This window comes from Hypanus sabinus, chromosome 26, assembly GCF_030144855.1.
Source record: "Hypanus sabinus isolate sHypSab1 chromosome 26, sHypSab1.hap1, whole genome shotgun sequence".
In the NCBI taxonomy this organism is placed as follows: domain Eukaryota; kingdom Metazoa; phylum Chordata; class Chondrichthyes; order Myliobatiformes; family Dasyatidae; genus Hypanus; species Hypanus sabinus.
The window spans coordinates 48402925-48423810 of record NC_082731.1 but is presented as its reverse complement, the minus strand read 5'-3'; positions in this window follow the sequence as shown (position 1 = coordinate 48423810).

Sequence of the window (20886 nt, the reverse complement as noted above, 5' to 3'; positions counted from 1 at the left end):
ACCTATGCTTCATCAAATTCAGCAACTTACTACTAGATGGTCTCCCTTATTTTTATCATTAGTTGGTCGGATTAATGCTATTAAAATGATGATTTTACCGAAATTTTTATATTTATTCCAAGCTTTACCAATTTTTATTCCTAAATCTTTTTTTGATAATATTGATTCAAAGATTTCCTCATTTGTTTGGCAAAATAAAAATCCTAGGTTAAGCAAAAGGCAATTACAAAAGTCTAAAAAAGATGGTGGTCTAGCTTTACCTAACTTTAGATTTTATTATTGGGCGAATAATATTCGTAACCTAATGTACTGGAAACTAGATTTGGATTCACCTGTGTGCCCACAGTGGGTAAATTTGGAATGTAGTGAGGTTAAGGGATATTCTATATTTTCCGTTCTTGGTTCTTTTCTTCCTATTGATTTAGCCAAATTCAATAAACAGATATCTAACCCTGTTGTTAAACATACACTACGAATTTGGTTTCAATTTCGTAAATTCTTTAATCTGAAAAACTTTGCTCTGGACAGCCCTATTTTATGTAATTTTTTTTTCAAACCTTCATTGACAGATCAAGCTTTTAGTATATGGAAAAGGAAAGGTATAAAATGTTTTCGTGATCTTTTTTTTGAAGGTACTTTGATGTCTTTTGATCAACTATCCAACAAATTTGAATTACCTAAATCTAATTTTTTTAGATACTTACAAATTAGAAATTTCTTACATAAAATTCTTCCATCTTTTCCTAATTCAACTCCATCGGATTTTTCAGATTTGATTTTTACTTTTAATCCTTGTCAGAAGGGATTAGTAGCTTTTATTTATAACATGATTATGAAGATACAGCCAGAAATATCGGATAGAATTAGACAAGAATGGGAAAAAGAACTTCGATGTAATATATCAACAGATAAATGGGAAAAAATTTTACAAATGGTTAATTCCTCCTCTATTTGTGCTAAACATGCTTTAATACAATTTAAAATTGTACATAGAGCTTATATGTCTAAAGATAAACTTGCCCGATTTTATTCGCATATTAATCCTCAATGTGACAGATGTCACTTAGAAGTGGCTTCATTGACTCACATGTTTTGGACATGTCCCACTTTACATAACTATTGGAAGGACATTTTTGATGTCATTTCCTCAGTATGGAATATCGATTTACAACCCCATTTTATTACTGCAATTTTCGGTATACCAAATGAAGATGGCAATCAGCTTTCCCCTTCAATCAGACGAATGATTGCTTTTGTAACATTAATTGCCAGAAGGTCTATATTACAAAACTGGAAAGAAGTAAATCCTCCTACTACATTTCAGTGGTTCTCCCAAACTATTTCTTATCTGAGTTTGGAAAAAATCAGAAGCACTATCTTTGATTCTTCAATTAAATTTGAAGAAACCTGGGGACCATTTATTCGACACTTTCATATGAATTAATTTGGCTTATTTCAGATCCTTTTCTCTACTTATACTTGTTCAGGTATGGAGTTCTGGAGTTCTTTTCTTGACACCTTTATATATTTATAAAGTGTTATTATTGCCCATGTTAGTTTTAGTTTAGTATTTTTTTTCATTATATATTTTTTCTCATATATAATTTCAATTTTTTTTTCTTTTTTCGACGATTATTTTTGTTTTTCATATATATTTATATAGACTTGATTGATTTATGTACCTTTTGTTGATGGATGTTTTAATAGGATATTATTATCCTATTACTAATGTAATCTCAAGTTTATTGAATCTGTAATCTATTCATTATTTTGTGTTGTTTTTTTTTTATATATGAAATTTAATAAAAAGATTGAAAAAGAAAAGAAAGAAAGAAAGAAAGAGCTGCTTGTGGACTTCAGGAAGGGTGAGACAAAGGAACACATATCAATCCTCATAGAGGGACCAGAAGTCGAGAGAGTGAGCAGTTTCAAGTTCCTGCATGTCTAGATATTTGAGGATCTAACCTGGTCCTAACATATCAATGCAGTTATAAAGAAGGCAAGACAGCAGCTATACCTTATTAGGAGTTTTAAGAGATTTGGTATGTTAACAAATACACTCAAAAACTTCTATAGATGTACTGTGGAGAGCATTTTGACAGGCTACATCACTGTCTGGTTGGAGGGGGGGGGTGGTGATACTGCACTGGACCAAAAGAAGCTGCACAGGGTTGTAAATTTAGTCAGCTCCATCTTGGGTACTAGCCTATGAAGTCCCCAGGACATATTCAGGGAGTGGTGGCTCAGGAAGTCAGCGTCCATTATTAAGGACCTCCAGTACCCAGGGCATGCCTTTTCTCACTGTTACCATCAGGTAGGAGGTACAGAAGCCTGAAGGCACACACTCAGCGATTCAGGAACAGCTTCTTCCCCTCTGCCATCCGATTCCAAAATGAACATTGAACCCTTGGATACTACCTCACATTTTTTTAGTATATAGTATTTCTGTTTTCTGCATGATTTTTAATCTACTCAATATACATATACTGCATAAATTATACTGAATAAGATTTACTTACTTATTTACTTTTTTTTCTTCTATGTTATATATTGCATTGAACTGCTGCTGCTAAGTTAACAAATTTCACATCACATGCCGGTGATAATAAACCCAATTCTGATTCTGGAAACAATCTAGATTTGGATCCAATGCGACGTTAACTCATATCACTCAGACCATCTTGACACTGATTCCTGTTTACCTCAGTGTGGTTCAGTCACTCACCCAGACCCAGAGCAGACACAAACAGATGCATGTAGGCTCTTTCCTTTGTTCTCTTAACTGTACCCCCTCAATAATCACTGTCCTTAGTGTGTCACTTGGCAGAATTAATCAACAGGAAGTTGAAGGGAAGTGGAAGTACAAACGTTTTAGGATTTGGGTTCTGATTAAAATTGAGTTTAATCACAATTAATTTTTCTATTCATATAATATTGTCATTTAGTGATTTGATGTGTAGAGTGGCTGAGGAAAGGTAACATTGGAAATATAGTGCAAGAAAGAAGAGCTGTGCTCAGATGTATGGTCAAGGGAGAGTTTTATGGTACAGGTGAGGGGCTGTGATTGGATCTGTGGTTCAAGTGAGAGGGGCTGTGATTGGATGTGTGGTGCAGGTGAAAGGGGCTGTGATTGGATCTGTGGTTCAAGTGAGAGGGGCTGTGATTGGATGTGTGGTACAGGTGAGGGGGTGTGATTGGATGTGTGGTGCAGGAAAGATTGGATGGCTGCTGCAGGTGAGGGGCTCTGTGCTTGAATGTCTGCTGCAGGTGAGATTGGCTGTGATTGGATGTGTGGTGCAGGTGAGAGGGGCTGTGATTGGATCTGTGGTTCAGGTGAGAGGGGCTGTGATTGGTTGTGTGGTTCAGGTGAGGGGGCTGTAATTGGATGTGTAGTGCAGGTGAAGGGACTGTGATTGAATATCTGCTGCAGGTGTGAGGCTCTGTGATTGGATATGTAGTTCAGGTAAGAGCTACTGCAATTGGATGAGGAGTCAGGTGGAAGTACTGTGAGGGTGGGAGGGATTGGATGTGTGGTGCTGGTGATTTGAATTTGATTTGAATTCAACCTTCACATACATGAGGAGTAAAAATCTTTACGTTACATCTCTATCTAAATGTGAAATGTGCAATTTATAGTAAACTGTAATTAGTATGTACAACAAGCTGGTCAATATAACATAAGAGAGTCTGTGATTGGATGTGCGGTACAAGTAAGAGTTACTGTGATTGGATGTCTGATGCAGATGGAGTGTTTGATCATTCTCATTTTTCTCTTGTTCTTGCTTGAGTAAAGACTCTGGCTGTTATCCAGTTGAAATGGTGTCCTTCTTCATCTTCATGAGCTGAGAATGTACTGTGTTTTCTGATCACTAGCTGATGCTCATATAGCCTGGTCAACAGTTTTCCTCCTATTTGACAGAAGTATTACTTGTTGCAGTCAATACACTGGATTTTGTAGAAGCAAGAACAAGGATGAGAATTTCTCAAAGTGAAGTTCTCTACAGAAGGACGTTTTGGGCTGGGACCCTTCAGTCCTGACAAAGGGTCTCGGCCCGAAACTTCGACACTACTTCTTCCTATAGATGCTGCATGGCCTGCTGCATTCCACCAGCAGTTTGTGTGTTGCTTGAATTTCCAGCACCTGCAGGTTTCCTCGTGTTTACACTAGCTGATGCTCATGGCTTCTTGATTGGAGCCAAAACATCTGCAAACATTTTGCCAAGCTCAACAATGAACAAAACTTACAAATAGCCAACTCGAGCTACTAATATTCATCAATATTTTAAGATTGCCTACTCCCAGATGGTTAACTGTATTTGATCTGGTATTGGTAAATGAACCTGGTCAGGTGTCAGGTCTCTCAGCGGGAGAGCAGTTTGGAGATAGTGACCACAATTCTGTTTCCTTTACCATAGCATTGGAGAGGGATAGGAACAAACAAGTTAGGAAAGCATTTAATTGGAGTAAGGGGAAATATGAAGCTATCAGGCAGGAACTTGGAAGCATAAATTGTGAACAGATGTTCTCAGGGAAATGTATGACAGAAATGTGGCAAATGTTCAGGGGATATTTGCATGGTGTTCTGCAGTGGTGCATTCCAATGAGACACGGAAAGGATGGTAGGGTACAGGAACCATGGTGTACAAAGGCAGTTGAAAAGCTAGTCAAGAAGAAAAGCTTACAAAAGGTTCAAAAAACTAGGTAATGATAGAGATCTAGAAAATTATAAGGCTAGCAGGAAGGAGCCTTTTTAGGAAATTAGGAGAGCCAGAAGGGGCCATGAGAAGGCCTTGGCGAGCAGAATTAAGGAAAACCCAAAGTCATTCTACAAGTATGTGAAGAGCAGGAGGATAAGATGCGAGAGAATAGGACCAATCAAGTGCAATAGTGTAAAAGTATGTATGGAACTGGAGGAGATAGCAAACGTACTTAATGAATACTTTGCTTCAGTATTCACTATGGAAAAGGACCTTGGCGATTGTAGGGATGACTTACAGAGGACTGAAAAGCTTGAGCATATAGGCATTAAGAAGGAGGATGTGCTGGAGCTTTTGGAAAGCATCAAGTTGGATAAGTCACCAGGACCAGATGAGATATACCCTAGGCTACTGTGGGAAGTGAGGCAGGAGATTGCTCAGCTTCTGGCAATGATCTTTGCACCATCAATGGGGATAGGAGAGGTTCTGGAGGATTGGAGGGTTGCAGATGTTCCCTTATTCAAGAAAGGGAGTAGAAATAGCCCAGGAAATTATAGACAAGTCAGTCTTACTTAGGTTGTTCTTAAGTTGAGCGATCTTGGTCTTTTCTCCTTGGAATGATGGAGGATGAGAGGTGACCTGATAGAGGTGTATAAGATGATGAGAGGCATTGATCGTGAGGATGGTCAGAGGCTTTTTCCCAGGGCTGAAATGGTTAACATGAGAGGACACAGTTTTAAGGTGCTTGGAAGTAGGTATAGAGGAGATGTCAGGGATAACTCTTTTATGCAGAGAGTGGTGAGTGTGTGGAATGGGCTGCCGGCGATAGTGATGGAGGTGGATACGATAGGGTCTTTTAAGAGACTCCTGGATAGAAAAATAGAGGGTTATGGGTAACCCTAGGTAATTTCTAAAGTAAGTACATGTTCAGCACAGCATTGTGGACCAAAGGGCCTGTATTATGCTGTAAGTTTTCTATGTTCCTATGCTTCAGAACCGAAGCATGGACCAAACTGTTGATATGGAAAGGTAAAAAGTGGTGTGGTTGGGTTGGGGGGGGGCGGGGCTGAGTTTCACGATAAACTCTGTGGTGCTCAGCTCTGGCAGTTTTCCCTGACCCAGAACACTTAATAATCAAGAGAATTCTCCTCTGTGATCCTGACCAGTCTACATACCACCTTTAGCCAACTATAATCAGGCACTTGATATACTGCATGATGCTGTCACCAAATAAGGGACAGTCTACCCCAATGCATTTCAAATCATAGTTGGGACTTTGTTCTGTATTGTTAGTTTTCCCTTGTACTGCCTCAGTTATTGTGCAATGATTTGATCTGTATGGACAGTATGCAGGACAAGCTTTTCATTGTATCTCAGTACATGTGACAATAATAAACCAATATCAATTCCAATATTTATGAGTTACAAGAGGTAATTGGTCAGAATTGGAAAAAGCTTCAATTGTGGGTAGAGACTAGAAAGTCTGTGGTCTTTAATGGAAACTTTTAACAGAGATGTTCTGAGTAGTTATGAAGCCAAAACAGGAACTCATTCTAACATTGAGTGAGCAGAGAATGTGGACTTCAGGCAACAAAGTAACAAAAGACTATCTGGAGATTTATTCAATTAGTGACTTGTTAATTTGGCTAATGGGCAGTGGAAGCATTCAGAATAAATCAACAACAATAATAAAGAACTAAATTAACATGCTAGTAAGAAGAGTGATTGAGATGGACTGCTAGGAGAGGCTTGATGGGATTGAAAGCATGTTCACCAGGCTCAATAACAGTTTCTGTCTCACTGTTATCAGACTCTTGAATGGACCTCTCATGCACTGAAGATCAATTCTTCATCTGCCAGACTATCTCATTGTGATCCCAGTACTTTATTTGTTTCCCAGTGCTGCACTTTCTGTGTAACTACTACTCTATATTTTGTGTTCTATTATCATCTTACTACCTCAATGTACGTATCTATGGAATGATCGGTGTGGAATATTTTTTTTCACTGTCTCAGTTCATGTGGCAATGATAATAGTTGATCAACTTACATTTATGATTAGAACCTCCTTCCTGCACCCAACTTTACATCTTTACTGATTCACCCACAGAACTACCACTCACTGGATGTTAATTTTTGTTTTTCACACCCCTTTCTGTTAACTCTAGAAACTGCTGTGCAAGAAAATCCCAGGGGATCAAACTTTTTTTTCCAGATGCTCAAACCACCCCGACTGACACCAATATTACTTATAAGATCTGAACAACAATTGCAGCTCTTGACCATGTCTGCATGCTTTTATGCATTGAGTTGCTGCCACGTGATTGGCTGATTAGATATTTGCATCAACAAGCAGGAGTACAGGTGTAGCTAATAAAGTGGCCACTTGATGTACATTAACAAGCTCCTGCGAAGAGTGATTGAGATGAACTGATAGGAATGGGCAGGATGGGATCGCAGGCTCAACAACAGTATCTGTCTCAGACTCTTGAATGGACATCTGATACACTGAAGTTGAAATTTGATCTGTTGAACAACAGTAACTTGTCGTGACTCTTGCACTTTGTTTATCCCAGCACTACACTCTCTCTACATTCTGTTTCCTTTTAGCTACCTCAGTCTATGGAATGAACTGTCTGGAAGTCATGATAACCAGATTTCATGTGACCGTATATGTGACAATAATACTAAACTGATCAGTTCACATTCCTGAATAAATAGTAAAGATTAGTTTTATTTGTCACCAGTACGCTGAGACATTGAAACATACTGTAGAGTGAAATATATTGCTTGCATCAACAACTAGCACAGTGTGAGGATTGTACTGGGGGGGGGGGGGTAGCCTGCAAATGTCACCGTGCTTCCAGCACATCATGGTATGCACACAACTCACTAACCCCAACTCTAATCATACTCCTTTGGAACGTGGGAGCAAACCAGAGCACCCAGAGGAAACTCACACAATCATGGGGAGAATGTACAAATTGCTTACAGGCAGAGGTGGGAATTGAATCTCAACTGGTGATCACTGTTGTTGTAAAACATTGTACTTGCCACCTCATCCTTTCTCTACTGATTCTGTGCCACTATATCCTCAGCTATTGACTGTTGAGACAGTGTTTTTTCCCGAGATTATGATCTCACAGTTCTGCTTTGATCACTATTTGTCAGTCATGCTGAAGTATGTCCTGAAGTGACCCAGCGGTTAAGGGTAGATGAAAACATCACACCTTCATTGTGCAACACACTATTTCAAAAGGAAATTTCCTGTTGCTTCACGGTTTGGAAGTATTTCAGGTAATAACTTTGGCCCTGTGTTAGTGCCCAAATTGGCAATATTGATAACAATTTGTGAAATGGTGGCTTCATCATGGAAGCACAAGGATGTTTCAACACCAAGAGCAAACTCTACTTGGCTGTCAAAAACCATCTGCAAAGCGGTTTCAGCACTATAGACTTTGCTCCCTCTTCGGGTATTAAATCAGAACTTGAAGTGGCCAAGGTGAGCCGCATGTGAACATCAATGGTATTTTCATAAGCACGAAATACTGCAGATGCTGGAAATCCACAAAATGCAGGAAGAACTCAGCATGTAAGGAGAGGAATAAACAGTCAATATTTTGCACCAAAACCCAGAAAAGGATCCAAGACATGGCAAACCAAAGCAAGAGGCGGGAAGGAAGTAGTAAAGGCAGCTTGGAGAAAAGCTTTTTTTTATATAAGCTGATTGGTGCAAAGAGGCTAGACTGTGCAGACACGTCACGTAGCGCACCAAAGGTTTAAAAAGGAAAGGAAGTTTTCAAGTCTTTTAAATTGAAGCAAGAGGCAGAGAGGGAAGTAATAAAGATGGAGAGAAGTTGTTTTTTTTTAAAAAACTGATCGGGGCAAAGAGGTTAGACACATAGCGTGCCAAAGGTTTAAAAGAAAGACCACCAGATTACAACGGCCATTGTCGTAGCGACCATTGTCGGAGTGGACTGAGGCAGAGTAGGATGGCTTTGGCTCAAGAGGCTTCGGTGTGAACAAGCAGAGGTGAGGTTTGAACGGGGTACGACTGCGCAAGCACGTGAAAGTTGGCCTCCGAGATCAGTGGGGGAATTTAAAAAGCGAGCACAGGCTGAGGACAAGCTTCACTCCAGTTGAGGTAAGGCTGGGTAAGCTCCTTTAATTAATCTAATTAGATTAGGAGTAGGTAATGGAGGCAGCAGTTAGGGCAGTTGAGTGCTCCGTTTGCAGTATGTGGGAAGTCAGGGCAAGGACAGCTGTCCCTGATGACTACACCTGCAAAAGGTGCATCCAGCTGCAGCTCCCGACAAACCGTGTTAGGGAACTGAAGCTGGAGTGGGATGAACTTTGGATCATTTGGGAGACAGATGCAGAAATAAACAGGGAGTTACAGGGAGATAGTCACCCCTAAGAGTCAGGTAGCTGGGTGACTGTCAGGAGAGGGAAGGGGAATAGACAGGAAGAGCAGAGCACCCCTGTGGCCATTCCCATCAACAATAAGTATACCGTTTTGGATATTGTTGGTGGGGACGACCAACCAGGGACAATTTGCAATGGTTGCGTCTGTGGCACTGAGACTGGACCCTCAGCTCAGAAGGGAAGGAGAGAAAAGAGGATAGCAGTAGTGATAGGGGATTCGATAGTTAGGGAGGCAGATAGACTGTAGACCATAGGCCATCAGACAAAGGAGCAGAAGTCAGCCATTTGGCCCGTCGAGTCTGCTCTGCCATTTCATCATGAGCTGATCCAATCTCCCCTTTAGTCCCATTCCCCCGCCTTCTCACCATAACCCTGATTACTCAGATTCCTATCAATCTCTGCCTTAAATACACTCAATGACCTGGCCTTCACTACCACCTGTGGCAACAAATTCCATAGATTCACCACCCTCTGGCTAAAAAATTTTGTTTGCATCTGTTCTGAATGGGTGCCCTGCAATCCTCAAGTCTTGTCCTCTTGTACTTCCTCCCCCACCATGGGAAACAACTTTGCCACATCCAGTCTGTCCATGCCTTTCAACATTCAAAATGTTTCTATGAGGTCCCTCCTCATTCTTCTAAACTCCGAGTACAGTCCAAGAGCCATCAAACATTCCTCATATGTTAACCCTCTCATTCCCAGAATCATTCTAGTGAATCTTCTCTGAACCCTCTCCAATGTCAGCACATCCTTTCTTAAATAAGGAACCCAAAACTGCACACAGTATTCCAAGTGAGGTCTTACCAGTGCCTTATAGACCCTCAACATCACATCCCTGCTCCTATACTCTATTCCTCTAGAAATGAATGCCAACATTGCATTCGCCTTCTTCACCACCAACTCAACCTGGAGGTTAACCTGAAGGGTATCCTGCACGAGGATTCCCAAGTCCCGTTGCATCTCAGAACTTTGAATTCTCTCCCCATTTAAATAATAGTCTGGCCATTTATTTTTTCTACCAAAGTGCATGACCATACACTTTCCAACATTGTAATTCATTTGCCACTTCTTTGCCCATTCCCCAATCTATCCAAGTCTCTCTGCAGACTGTTTCCTCAGCACTACCAGCCCCTCCACCTACTCTTGTATCATCAGCAAACTTAGCCACAAAGCCATCTATTCCATAATCCAAATTGTTGATATACAACATAAAAAGAAGTGGCCACAGACCCCTGTGGAACACCACTGGTAACTGGCAGCCAACCAGAATGAGATCCCTTTATTCCCACTCTGTTTCCTGCCAACCAACCCTCTATCCACATATGTAACTCCCATAATTCCATGGGCTCATCTTGTTTAGCAGCCTCATGTGTGGCACCTTGTCAAAGACATTCTGAAAATCCAAATATACAACATCCACTGCATCTCCCTTGTCTAGCCTACTTGTAATTTCCTCAAAAAATTACACTAGGTTTGTCAGGCAGGATTATCCTTTAAGGAAACCATGCTGAGTTCCACCTATCATGTCATATGCCTCCAGGTACTCCATAACCTCATCCTTGACTCCAACAACTTCCCAACCACCAATGTTAAGCTAACAGGTCCATAATTTCCTTTTTGCTTCCTTGCCCCCTTCTTAAATAGCAGAGCAACATTTGTAATCTTACAGTTCTCCAGAATAGGAGTTTCTGTGGAAGAGATCTAGAATCCTAGATGGTCTGTTGCCTCCCTGGTGCCAGGGTCCTTGATATCTCAGATCGAGTTCTCAATATTCTCAAAGGGAGGGTGAGCAGCCAGATGTCATGGGCCATGTAGGGACCAATGGCATGGGTAGGAAGAGTGAGGAGGTCCTGAAAGGTGAGTTTAGGGAGCTAGGTGCCAAGTTAAAGGACAGGACCTCCAGGATAGCAATCTCAGGATTGCTACCAGTGCCACATGCAGGCAGGTTTAGAAATAGTAAGATAGCACAGATCAACACATGGCTGAAAACATGGTGCAGGAGGGAGGGCTTCAGATTTATAGATAATTAAGTCACAAGGGGACATGGAGGCTGGACCCAAGTGCAGGATGCAGGCACTGAAGTACTAGGGGGCAGGACAGGAATAACTAAAGGATAGAACCAGATGGGGAGACCAGGGCATGCAAAAGAGATGGGGTGTGCTAGGTAATCCTGGGGTTCAGAGAGAGTTCATGGCTAGGCTGGATCCCAGAGTCCATGGCAAGAGCCCCTGGGCAGCCACATACCTCCTGGGCAGGGCCACCTCCCAGGCAGGAACACAGAAGCCCAGGCAAGATGCAGGACACCTGGGCAGGTAGCAGGCACAACTCATCAGAGGTGAGGGGTAGGAAGGGGACAGAGTCACCTCATCAGGCAACAGCAGTCTGGCCTGCTACCCAATAGAGGCAGGGTATCAGGAGGGAACTTGGTCCAGGGTAACTCCAAGGCTGACTCACAGAACTTGAGGATGAAGCCATGGGCCCTCCAAGCCAGGACAACCAGAACAAAAAGAGCCAATCAGATGATACACCTCAGAACATGGCAAACCAGCTCATACAAGACAACTGGCAAAGAGGTTCAGAGCAGCACAAGCCACACAACCCCACAACTAGGCACGGTCCCAGAGTCCCTTATATCCACCTGCCAGCTGATAGGCAACAGGTGCACCTTCTTAAGCCAAGATGATCTTATTTGGCTTAAGGGTGACAGGAGAGATGGCTGCAAGACCCGGAGTCCGGAGACCGCAGACCAGATCAAGACCTGGAGTGCGGGCTACGGACCGGACCACAACAGTACCACCCCCCCCCCCCCAATCAAGGGAGCCTCCAGGCGACCAAAGAGGGTCTCTAGGGCTAGGGACGTTACAGGTGGGTGGGAGGGGGAAATGTTCAGACCAAAGAGAACCCCAGGGTGACAGGAAATAGACTCCAGTGCCTGCATTGCTGGGGGGGGGGTCATTCTGTCACAAGGGGACATAGAGAACATAAGAGATAGGAGCAGGAGTAGGCCAATCGGCCCTTCAAGCCTGCTCCGCCATTCAACAAGATCATGGCTGATTCAATCTTAACTCTAGTTTTCACCGAATCCCACAAGGCAACAGTGCCAACCAACAGGGCACCATGCCGCCCATTTTATTTTATTATTCATCCGGCCCAAACCCATGTGATCACCCGGGGGAAAAAAAACAATTTGCCAATTGAGGAGAAAAAATCTGAAATTCCTCTCCGACCCATCCAGACTATCGAAAACTGGTCCAGGAGATCACATGGCTGATCGAAACCTAGCCTCATGTCCACTTACCTGCTCGCTCACCGTATCCCCTCATGCCATTTTTATCCAGGAAAATGCCATTTCTCCGTTTTGAATTTATTGAGTGTCATAGCTTCCACAGCTCTCTGGGGCAGTAAATTCCACAGCCCCACTCCCCTCTGAGTGAAGAAATTTCTCCTCATCTCAGTCCTGGAATGGCATCCCCTTATTTTAAGATTATGCCCCCTAGTCCTAGTTTCACCCATCATTGGGAACATTCTCCCCGCATCCACCTGATCAAGCCCCTTCACAATCTTATGTTTCAATAAGATTGCCTCTTATTCTTCGGAACTCCAATGAGTAGAGTCCCAATCTACTCAACCTCTCATCATACATCAACCCACCCATCCCCAGAATTAACCTAGTGAACCTTCTCTGCACTGCCTTGAGAGCCAGTATGTCCTTTCTTAAATATGGACACCAGAACTGCACGCAGTACTCCAGGTGTGGTCTCACCAATACCCAGTACAACTGCAGTAAGACCTCCCTGTTCTTATACTCCATCCCCCTAGCAATAAAAGCCAGCATTCCATTGGCCTTCTTGACCACCTGCTGCACTTGCATACTAACTTTGTGTTTCCTGCACCAGGACCCCCAGATCCCTTTGCACAGAAACACTTACCAGTTTCTCTCCATTTAGATAATAACTTGCTCTATTTTACCTGCCAAAGTGCAAGACCTCAAACTTGTCAGTATTATATTTCATCTGCCAAATGTCTGCCCAATCACTCAGCCTATCTATGTCCCCCTGCAGGGTTTCAATGTCCTCCGCACTCATTACACTCCCTCCCATCTTTGTGTCATCAGCTAACTTCGATACGTTGCACTTAGTCCCTTTCTCCAAATCATTAATATAGATTGTAAAGAGTTGGGGTCCCAACACTGACCCCTGTGGAACACCACTAGTCACCAACTTCCAGTCTGAGAATAAACTATTTATCCCAACTCTGTTTTTTGTTAGAAAGCCAATCCTCCACCCATGCCAGAATATTATCCCCAATCCCATGATTTTTACTTTAAGTAATAATCTTTGGTGTGGCACCTTGTCAAATGCCTTTTGGAAGTCCAAATACACCACATCCACTGGTTCCCCTTTATCTACCCTATATGTTATGTCCTCAAAGAACCCCAACAAATTTGTCAAACATGACTTCCCTTTTGTAAAGCCATGCTGACTTTGTCCTATTAAGCTATGTTTATCCAAATGCCCTGTTACTGTTTCCTTAATTATCGATTCCAACATTTTGCCAACCACAGATGTTAGGCTAACTGGCCTATAATTCCCAGCCTTCTGTCTATTGCCCTTTTTAAAGAAAGGAGTTACATTAGCATTTTTCCAATCTGCCGGGACCATTGCCGAGTCCAGCGAGTTTTGAAAAATTATCACTAATGCATCCACAATCCCGACTGCCACTTCCCTTAAGACCCTAGGATGCAAGCCATCCGGTCCAGGGGACTTATCCACCTTCAGTCCCATTAATTTATCAAGTACCATTTCCTTGGTGATTTGAATCTTAGTTAGCTTCTCTCCCCCTAGAGCCCCCTGTTTATCCAGTGTTGGGATATTTTGAGTGTCCTCTACTGTAAAAACTGATACAAAATATTTGTTCAGCGTTTCCGCCATCTCCATGTCCCCTACCATTAATTTCCCGGTCTCATCTTCTAGGGGACCAACATTTACTTTAGCCACCCTTTTTCTTTTTATGTAACTATAAAAACTCTTACTATCTGCTTTTATGTTTTTCGCCAATTTACTTTCATAATCTATCTTCCCCTTCTTAATCAATCTTTGTTATTTGTTGCTGATCTTTAAAAGCTTCTCGATCTTCAATCTTCCCACTAGATTTAGCTACCTTATATAACTTTCTTTTTAGTCCTATACTTTGCTTTATTTCTTTACTTAGCCATGGATAACTATTTTTTCTTCTACACCCTTTTTTCTTCAGTGGAATATATTTTTCTTGATAGTTGTAAAATAACTCCTTAAATATACACCACTGATCAAGTACTGATCTACCCTTTAATCCATTTTCCCAATCCATCTTAAGCAATTCCACTCTCATACCATCATAGTCTCCTTTATTTAAGCTCAGTATGCTTGTTTGAGATCCAACCCTCTCATCCTCTAATTGAATATGGAATTCAACCATGTCACTCATTCCAAGGGGATCCTTTACTAGGACATTTTTTATTAGTCCTGTCTCATTACACAGGACCAGATCTAAGACTGCTTGCCCCCTTGTAGGCTGAGTAACGTATTGTTCAAGGAACCCATCCCGAATACACTCAATAAACTCTTCTTCAAGGCTGCCGTGTCCGACTTGATTAGTCCAGTCAATGAAAGTTAAAATCCCCCATAATTATAGCTGTTCCCTTATTACAAGCCCCAACTATTTCCTGGTTTATGTTCCGACCAACTGAGTTACAGCTGTTTGGAGTCCTATAGACTACTCCCACCACTGCTTTTTTCCCTTTACTATTTCTTATTTCTACCCAAATTGTTTCGTTATCCTGATCCTTTGAGCCAATATCATTTCGCTTTATTGCAGTGATTTCTTGCTTTATTAACATAGCCACCCCACCTCCTTTTCCTTCTTGCCCGTCTCTCCTAATTGTCAAATACCCTTGTATGTTTAATTCCCAGTCCTGGTCACCCTGCAGCCATGTTTCCGTAATTGCCACAATATCATAACCATACATAATTACTTGTACTGTCAACTCATCAATTTTATTCCTAATACTACGTGCATTCAAATATAGGACTTTCAAATATGTTTGACACTTATTTCCTACCTTTTCCTTTTGTACAACTTTACGCTTATCTCCGTACATTCTTTCCCCTCCTGACACTTTTTTTATTCCTCCACTTTTACCTACATCCATTATCTTCTCCATTGTCTTTTTAATTATTTGCTCTCTAGAATCCTCCCCCCTCCCACTAGTTACTTTAAAGACCTCTCTGCAGCCCTAGTTATAATAATAATAGTTATAATAATAGTTATAATAGTTGAGAATAAGAGGTCAGTTATTTAAAACAGAGTTGAGGAAGAGCTTCTTCTCCCAGAGAGTTGTGCAGGTGTGGAATGCACTACCTCGGAAGATGGTGGAGGCCAATTCTCTGGATGCTTTCAAGATAGATATCTGATGGATAGGGGAATCAAGGGATATGGGGGCAAGGCAGGGACTGGGTATTGATAGTGAATGATCAGCCAAGATCTCAGAATGGCGGTGCAGACTCGAGGGGCCGAATGGTCTACTTCTGCACCTATTGTCTATTGTCTATTGTCTATTATATGATTCGCCAGGACACTAACCCCAGCCCGGTTCAGGTGATGCCCGTCCCTCCGGAACAGTTCTCTCCTGTCCCAGTACTGGTGCCAGTGTCCCAAGAAGCAAAACCCACTTCTCCCACACCAGTCTTTGAGCCACGTGTTTAACTCCCTAATTTTATTTAACCTAGCCAAATTTGCTTGTGGCGCAGGTAATAATCCAGAGATTATTACCCTTGAGGTTCTGTTTTTTAATTTGACCCCTAGCTGCTCATATTCCCATAACAGAACCTTCTTCCTTGTCCTATCTATGTCATTAGTACTGACGTGTACTAAGACAACTGGATCCTCGCCCTCCCACTGCAAGTTTCTCTCCAGCCCGGAAGAGATGTCCGTAACCCTGGCACCAGGCAGGCAACATAGCCTTCGGGACTCTCGCTCTCGGTTGCAGAGAACCCTATCTATCCCCCTGACGATACTGTCCCCTATTACTACAACATTTCTATTGACTCCCCCCTCTGGAATGGCCCCCCACTCCATGGTGCTATGGGCAGGTTGCTCATCCTCCCCACAGTCCCTGCTCCTGCCCTCACAGGGAGTTAAAGCCTCAAATCTGTTGGACAAGAGCAAGGCCTGCATCTCCTCCAGCCCTACCTCCTGGATTCCCCTACTTTCCTCACTCATAGCCACACCATCCTGTGCTTGACTGCAATCTACATTAGTTAATCTATTAGGTGTGGCTATCTCCTGGTACACAGAGTCCAGGTAACTCTCCCCCTCCCTGATGTGTCGCAGTGTCTGAAGCTCGGACTGCAGCTCATCAATATGAAGCTGGAGTTCCTCGAGCAACAAACTTGCTGCAAATATAGTCACTGTGTCCCTCAATTGGGTCTACCGGTTCCCACTTCTCAAAGCAGTAACACATCACCCACTCCATGCTATATAGTTAATTTAATGTATTAGTATTAGTTATGCAAGAACCCTTTGCCCCAATACAGCTAACTATCACACTATTTAACAATACTTTTAAAGTTATAAGTGTAAAAGGAAGCAGGACTACTTACCAAGAAACTAGCTGTGAGCTCTGCAGCTCCGGTCTTCCTCACCTCACCCAGTTCCACCGAAGCCCATTGAGCCAAAGCCCTTGGGTCTCCACTCTACTCCCAGCTCACTCCACTGCCCACAACAACGCTGGACCCAAGTGCAGGACACAGGCACTGAAGTACTAGGGGCAGGACAGGAATAACTAAAGTATAGAACCAGATGGGGAGACCAGGGCATGCAAAAGAGACAGGGTGTGCTAGGTAATCCTGGGGTTCAGAGTCCATGGCAAGGCTGGATCCCAGAGTCCCCAGGTGGCCACATAACTCCTGGGCAGGAGCACAGAGGCCCAGGCAAGATACAGAATACCTAGGCAGGTGCAGGCACAACCCATAGGGTGCAAGGGGTAGGAAGGGGCAGAGACCTCAGGGTGGGCCACATACTCTTGGGCAGGTCCACCTCCCAGGCAGGAACACAGAGGCACAGGCATGACACAGGACACCTGGGCAGATAGTAGGCACAACCCATCAGAGGTGAGGGGTAGGAAGGGGACAGAGTACCCCCCTCCAGGCAACAGCAGTCCAGCCTGTTACCTCCGGACCGGACCATAACAAATTGGGCAGTTTTCCAGGGAAGGTGGCACCTGTTCCAGACGGTTTACATCTGAACTGGAGGGGGACCAATATTCTTGCAGGTAGGTTTGCTAGGGAGGCTACAGTGGATTTAAACTAGATATGAGGGGGGAGGGGAACCAGAGTGTAGGAACAGATGAATGGGAGAAGGAAGAAAAAGAAGATAGTAAAGTTGTTTGCACCATTAGAGATAAACAGAGAGGAAGAGCTGGAAAATTTCTTAAATGCATTTATTTTAATGCTAGGAGCATTGTAAGAAAGGTGGATGAGCTTAGAGCATGGATTGATACCTGGAAATATGATGTTGTAGCTATTAGTGAAACATGGTTGCAGGAGGGGTGTGATTGGCAACTAAATATTCCTGGATTTCATTGCTTCATGTGTGGTAGAATCGGAGGGACAAGAGGGAGAGGTGTTGCATTGCTTGTCAGAGAAAATATAACAGCGGTGCTCTGGCAGGATAGATTAGAGGGCTCGTCTAGGGAGACTATTTGGGTGGAATTGAGGAGTGGGAAAGGTGTAGTAACACTTATTGGGGTGTATTATAGACCACCTAATGGGCAGCGAGAATTGGAGGAGCAAATTTGCAAGGAGATAGCAGATATTTGTAGTAAGCACAGGGATGTGATTGTGGGAGATTTTAATTTTCCACACATAGACTGGGAAGCCCATACTGTAAAAGGGATGGATGGTTTGGAGTTTGTAAAATGTGTGCAGGATAGTTTTTTGCATCAATACATAGAGGTACCAATCAGAGAAGGGGCAGTGTTGGATCTCCTGTTAGGGAATGAAATAGGTCAGGTGAGGAGGTATGTGTTGGGGAGCACTTTGGGTCCAGTGATCACAATGCCATTAGTTTCAATATAATTATGGAGAAAGATAGGACTGGACCCGGGGTTGAGGTTTTTGATTGGAGAAAGGTTAACTTTAAGGAGATGCGAAAGGATTTAGAAGGAGTGGATTGGGACAATTTGTTTTATGGGAAGGATGTAATAGAGAAATGGAGGTCATTTAAAGATGAAATTTTGAGGGTACAGAATTCTTATGTTCCTGATAAGTTGAAAGGAAAAGTTAAAAGTTTGAGAGAGCCATAGTTTTCAAGGGATATTGGAAACTTGGTTCAGAAAAAGAGAGAGATCTACAATGAATATAGGCAGCATGGAGTAAAGGAGGTGCTCGAAGAATATAAATAATGTAAAAAGAATCTTAAGAAAGAAATTAGAAAAGCTAAAAGAAGATACGAGTAAACACGAGGAAATCTGCAGATGCTGGAAATTCAAACAACAACACACACAAAATGCTGGTGGAACACAGCAGGCCAGGCAGCATCTATAGGGAGAAGCAATGTCGATGTTTCGGGCCAAGACCCTTCGTTGACAGCACTTCTCCCTAAAGATGCTGCCTGGCCTGCTGTGTTCCAAGAAGATACGAGGTTGCTTTGCAAGTAAGGTGAAAATAAATCCAAAGGGTTTCTACAATTATATTAATAGCAAAAGGATAGTGAGTGATAAAATTGGTCCCTTAGAGAATCAGAGTGGACAGCTATGTGTGGAGCCAAAAGAGATGGGGGAGATTTTGAACAATTTCTTTTCTTCAGTATTCACTAAGGAGAAGGATATTGAATTGTGTAAGGTAAGGGAAACAAGTAGGGAAGTTATGGAAACTATTATAATTAAAGAGGAGGAAGTACTGGTGTTTTTAAGGAATATAAAAGTGGATAAATCTCCGGATCCTGACAGGATATTCCCTAGGACCTTGAGGGAAGTTAGAGTAGAAATAGCAGGGGCTCTGACAGAAATATTTCAAATGTCATGGGAAACGGGGATGGTGCTGGAGGATTGACGTATTGTGGACTTCAGTGGTGGGTAAATTAATGGAAAGTATTCTTAGAGATGGTATATATAATTATCTGATTAGGAACAGTCAACATGGATTTGTGCATGGAAGGTTGGTTAGGAAGGTTCAATCGTTAAATATTAATATTGAAGTAGTAAAATGGATTCAACAGTGGCTGGATGGGAGATGCCAGAGAGTAGTGGTGGATACTGTTTGTCAGGTTGGAGGCCGGTGACTAGTGGTGTGCCTCAGGGATCTGTACTGGGTCCAATGTTGTTTGTCATATACATTAATTATCTGGATGATGGGGTGGTAAATTGGATTAGTAAGTATGCAGATGATGCAAAGATAGGTGGTGTTGTGAATAATGAAGTAGATTTTCAAAGCTTGCAGAGAGATTTAGGCTATTTAGAAGAGTGGGCTGAACAATGGCAGATGGAGTTTAATGCTGATACGTGTGAGGTGCTACATTTTGGTAGGAATAATCCAAATAGGACATAAGTGGTAAATGGTAGGGCATTGAAGAATGCAGTAGAACAGAGTGATCTAGGAATAATGGTGCATAGTTCCCTGAAGGTGGAATCTTATGTGGATAGGGTGGTGAAGAAAGCATTTGCTATGCTGGCCTTTAAAAATCAGAGCATTGAGTATAGGAGTTGGGATGTAATGTTAAAATTGTACAATGCATTGGTAAGGCCGAATTTGGAGTATTGTGTACAGTTCTGGTCACCAAATTATAGGAAAGATGTCAACAAGATAGAGAGAATACAGAGAAGATTTACTAGAATGTTACCTGGGTTTCAGCACCTAAGTTACAGGGAAAGGTTGAACATGTTAGGTCTTTATTCTTTGGAGTATATCAAGAGGGGGGACATGATATAGGTATTTAAAATTATGAGGGGTATAGATAGAATTGATGTGGATAGGCTTTTTCCATTGAGAGTAGGGGAGATTCAAACAAGAGAACATGAGTTGAGAGCGAGGGAGCAAAAGTTTATGGGTAACACGAGGGGGAATTTCTTTACTCGCTGTATGGAATGAGCTTCCAGTAGAAGTGGTAGAGGCAGGTTCAATATTGTCATTTAAAGTAAAATTGGATCGGAATATGGACAGGAAAGGAATGGAGGGTTACGGGCTGAGTTCGAGCCAGTGGGACTAGGTGAGAGTAAGCGTTCAGCACGGACTAGAAGGACCGAGATGGCCTGTTTCCGTGCTGTAATTGTTATATGGTTATAAATAATGGTATCTTCAGCAACAAGTAACCTGATGAGGAACTCAGTGACCAAGCAGCATCTGTGGGGGTGCTGGGAGGAATGGAAGTGTTTTCGCCTGAAGCCTCAACTTATTTCCCTCCATAGATACCTCTGAGCCCCAGAGCTCTTCCACCAGATTATCTATCTGTAGAGAATGAACTGTTAGTGGAATAGTGGATTCCCAGGATACAAGGTTATAAATTAACAAGCCAGCTTCAGGCAAGTTTGATAATGTTTACAGAAAGAATTTTCACAAATCTGGCATTTACCTTCAGAACAAACTTTCTCTTTATTACAACCTGATGTCAACTGAGAAGTCACTCATTCTAGAATGAATGCTCCCCCATCCAAAGTTTGCATTATTCTTGTACTATTTCTTGTGTACTTTTCCACTATGTCTACCCCACATGTGCTGTATACACATAA